Source organism: Lottia gigantea (genome assembly GCF_000327385.1).
Source record: "Lottia gigantea unplaced genomic scaffold LOTGIsca_33, whole genome shotgun sequence".
NCBI lineage: Eukaryota > Metazoa > Mollusca > Gastropoda > Lottiidae > Lottia > Lottia gigantea.
Window position 1 is genome coordinate 65,978 of NW_008709110.1, and position 5,246 is coordinate 71,223.

Sequence of the window (5,246 nt, forward strand, 5' to 3'; positions counted from 1 at the left end):
TCTCGTTTTCAAAGTTGTTTCGAGTGTTGACGGACTTTATGATATTCGGGTTATTGGGATGGCGTCACACCTATAGACGAATGTATTTTGTTATTGTATTCGTCGACAACAACCGGTAATATTTTAAGCCATTTTTGAGATTTCAATTCCGTGAATTTCTTGAATAATTTGCTTTTAAGAGTCCTGTTGAATCTTTCTATCACTACGGCTTTACCTTCGTTATGCGTGTTGTAAATTTCAAACCCCAGAGATTTCACATTTCTGTTGTAGAATTCGCTTCCTTTATCAACCCACAACTTTAGGGGTCGTCTGTCGGGTTGTTTCATTATGGTTTCGAATGCTTGTTTGACAGTCAGACCCGATTTGTTTTTCAAGGGAAAGACCCAAGCGTATCTCGTGTATATGTCGATCACCGTCAAACAATACTTGTACCCTCCCTCGACTGGCATGTTGATTAAATCGGCTGACCAAATTTTATCTTTATCAAAAACTTTGACTTGAGGTAATGTTTGTTTTTTCGAAATTCTTTGTGAATCTCGTCTGCTATGCCCATACCCAATTTCAATTTTGCCTTCAAGAGTTTAATGATAAGAGCCCTTTGTAATTTCTCTTTGAAAGTGGGATTTGGAATATTTTCGAGTTCGTCTATCATTTGTTTGTCTGCTTGGTGTCTGAATGTTACGTCTTTATTTCTGTACAGTATGTCGTGTTTGAGTGCTGCTGCGTCAACTCTATTAACGGGTTCTTCCCCTGGTTTGGGAATATCATTTTCGTCTAAACGCAGATCTAACCTAGTGCCTGGACCTGTATAATTGTGCCCTGAGATGTTTTTCTCCGGGATTCCATGGGAATCCAGGAAGAGAACCCAATGACTTTTGAATGCCTCCCGCACCGAAATACGTTTTAGGAGGATGGACATTTATTAAAGACATATTTGTTCAACATATATTTTTAATACGAAAGATTTAATACAAGGAGAAAACTATTCAAGCGATAGAAATGAATCACTTTATGAAATGTCACGAGCGATCCTAATAAGAGCTGTCATATAAGAGTAGTTTGAAAAATGAGGTCACGAACGATCCGAATAAGAGCGGTCATAGTTATCTCCCGTCTTACACTATTGGCAGTCATAATTTAAAGGTCACACGAGCGCTCTTATTAGGATCGCTAGATATGCGTCATCCTTTTGTTCTTCACCACTTGTTCTATTTTCGAAAATCTGTATCAACAATTTTGAAACCTTGGATATTTGTCACAGAGTTTGGTAAAAAAATTCTTGGCCTTTTTCTATCCCCTTACCGATGGTTTAAATATTCTTCGTGATATGAAATGTTGGCATCTAATAAAACTTGTGACTGGAATAAAACAAAAATTGATATTTTGAAAAAACAGCAAATTAATCTTAATTCCACCCTGTCGTCTTATGATTAAATCAAACAAAAAAAGAACATACCTTGATTTTTGTATGATTAAATTCCTAATCTTCAACAAAAACATGGCTAACAGTTGAGAGTCTAGACTGTCTGTGCTGATGTTGCACGCGTGATATGTTAATTATAGCGTGACATATATCCAGTGAACAATAGACGAGTGACTGTTACTAGGCGTTAAAGGTAATTTATCAAATCAATAATACTCTAGACTGTATATAAACCGTGTTACCTCCCATTAATCAGTTGAGGTTTTTATCCAATAATTTTTATTTCGCATTTCTCTTATAAACTAATGCTCAAAAGAAAGTACCCACTAGGTTTGACCAATTGTTAGGAGAAAACAAAAGCAGATAGAAATGAACAACTATGTAATTCCAATAGAATATTCATTTCTACAACAAATTTACACAAATTTAAGTAACAGTCAGCCGTGTTTACTGTTCGACCGGCACACAAAGACAAGGGGGGTCGGGTTTACTTTTACAGAAATTCAGAAGGCAAATTGTCTTTAAAAAATGATCAATATTTATTTATCAATTAATTAATTAATAGCAAGTGTGACTCCCATTAGCAGCAATGCAGGCGACAACACGTCGACGCATTGATGATGTAAGACGTTGGATGACGTTAGGCGTTATTCTTTGCTATTCTCCTACGAGACATTGTTCCAGCTGTTGAGCAGTGACAGGTTGCGTCGGTCGATTTCGGATTTGCCGATCGAGGTAATCCCATAGGTGTTCAATCGGATTCATGTCGGGAGAACAAGCTGGCCACGGTAAAACAACGACGTTGGCGTTTTGAAGAAAGTCATGTGTCAATCTTGCTGTATGTGGCCTTGCATTATCGTGTTGAAAGACAATGTCACGGGGTTGTTGCCGGATAAATGGTAGAACAACTGGTCGCAAAATCTCGTCTCTGTACCTTTGAGCATTAAGGTTGCCACGAATAGTCACAAGTGGTGTTTTCCTATCATCGCAGATCCCTCCCCACACCATCACACTACCGCCTCCAAACGCTCTGACTTCCTGAACACAATTTGGTCTTAAACGCTCACCTATATGTCTGTAAACACGAGCACGACCATCATTTGTGTAAAGACGAAACCTACTCTCGTCCGTGAACATCACACATTGCCCATCACGAATCTGCCATCGCCGAACTCTCCTGGACCATGTCAATCGACGACGTCGGTGTTGAAGTGTCATGTGCACTCCTCGGTAGGGGCGACGTGCTCGGATACCACGTTCCCTCAGTCGCCGGTACACTGTGTGTCGACTGATACGATACCCCAATGCCGCCGATGCCGTTGCTGTTGCAGTAACGAAACGATTCCTCAGATGAATTGTCCTGATGTGGCGGTCCTCACCTGGCGTTGTGACACGTGGTCGACCACTCCTAGGCCTGTCTGATGTACTGCCTGTTTGCCTCAAACGCTGCATCAATTTTGTTACAGTTATTCTGGAGCAGCCGAAGGTTCTTGCGATCAAGGTGATGTTTGCTCCATGTTGCGCCATTCCCACAGCTCTTTCTCGTTCAATCCGGCTCAAACGTGGCATACTTTTTGTGTTTTTCTTTATCCTCTATTATTAACTTGTCCAGTAAACTGATTTATACCCTCATCATGCACGTGCATTTCGTGCAACATCAGAATTTGTCGCTTTTTATTTTTAGCGTCGTTTGCGTAATTCGTTCACTTTTTTCATCATTTTTTCATGTGAAATTTTGTGTCGACCGTATGTGAGATGTATTACAGTGGTTTAATCACTTTATTTTAATTTTTGTTAATCGTACTGTAAATTATATAGGTGGGTACTTTCTTTTGAGCTTTAGTTTATGTTGTAATTCTTTCAACTCGTTAGATCTTTTCACTGCATCGCTTATATCTACTCCTGAGGAAATTTGTTGTTTGAGACAAAATTGGCCACTTTGGGGATGAGAGATGTTAGCGCAGAGAAGAAACCGTCTCCTTCGAATTTTTTTTGTTCGTGTTTTAAAATTAAAGACATTTTTAATGCGGTTATTTTATACTGTATTATTATTAGTGATCTGTGGTTTGGGTAATTTATAATTGGGGAGTTTGTTATAATACAGTTTGGAGGAGTGTGTTATAATACAGTTTGGGGAGTCTGTTATAATACATTTTAACAGTTTAGGGAGTCTGTTATAATACATTTTAACAGTTGTGTCTTTTCGGATATGACGCATTGAAAAAGCTGCGCATGCGCAGAAGTGAAATGCGTCATATCCAAAAAGACATATACTACTCACATAGAGCGAAAATGCCAAGACCTAACTTTGCCAAATGGGGTTATTTTGCCCAAGTGTTGGGCCTTTTCCTGCTCGGTAGACCGCCAGCACTCGGTACAAGACACCAAACCAAAGGAAAAACGATTACAGAAAAAATTGGAAGTTACCCATAGGCCACATATAACAAAAATGCCAAGACCTAACTTTGCCAAATGGGGTTATTTTGCCCAAGTTTTGGGCCTTTTCCTGCTCGGTAGACCGCCAGCACTCGGTACAAGACACCAAACCTAAGCAAAAACGATTACAGAAAAAATTGGAAGTTTCCCATCGGCCACATATAGCGAAAATGCCAAGACCTAACTTTGCCAAATGGGGTTATTTTGCCCAAGTGTTGGGCCTTTTCCTGCTCGGTAGACCGCCAGCACTCGGTACAAAACACCAAACCAAAGGAAAAACGATTACAGAAAGAATTGGAAGTTTCCCATAGGCCACATATAGCGAAAATGCCAAGACCTAACTTTGCCAAATGGGGTTATTTTGCCCAAGTGTTGGGCCTTTTCCTGCTCGGTAGACCGCCAGCACTCGGTACAAGACACACAGAAAGAATTGGAAGTTTCCCATAGGCCACATAGAGCGAAAATGCCAAGACCTAACTTTGCCAAATGGGGTTATTTTGCCCAAGTTTTGGGCCTTTTCCTGCTCGGTAGACCGCCAGCACTCGGTACAAGACACCAAACCAAAGGAAAAACGATTACAGAAAGAATTGGAAGTTTCCCATAGGCCACATAGAGCGAAAATGCCAAGACCTAACTTTGCCAAATGGGGTTATTTTGCCCAAGTGTTGGGCCTTTTACTGCTCGGTAGACCGCCAGCACTCGGTACAAGACACCAAACCAAAGGAAAAACGATTACAGAAAGAATGGGAGGTTTCCTGCCAAGACCTAACTTTGCCAAATGGGGTTATTTTTCCCGAGCGTTGGGCCTTTTCCTGCTCGGTAGACCGCCAGCACTAGGTAAAAGAAACCAAACCAAAGGAAAAACGATTACAGAAAGAATTCGAAGTTTCCCATAGGCCACATAGAGCGAAAATGCCAAGACCTAACTTTGCCAAATGGGGTTATTTTGACCAAGTGTTGGGCCTTTTCCTGCTCGGTAGACCGCCAGCACTCGGTACAAAACACCAAACCAAAGGAAAAACGATTACAGAAAGAATTGGAAGTTTCCCATAGGCCACATAGAACGAAAATGCCAAGACCTAACTTTGCCAGATGGGGTTATTTTGCCCAAGTGTTGGGCCTTTTCCTGCTCAGTAGACCGCGAGCACTCGGTACAAGACACCAAACCAAAGGAAAAACGATTACAGAAAGAATTGGAAGTTTCCCATAGGCCACATAGAGCGAAAATGCCAAGACCTCACTTTGCCAAATGGGGTTATTTTGCCCAAGTGTTGGGCCTTTTCCTGCTCGGTAGACCGCCAGCACTCGGTACAAAACACCAAACCAAAGGAAAAACGATTACAGAAAGAATTGAAAGTTTCCCATAGGCCACATAGAGCGAAAATAC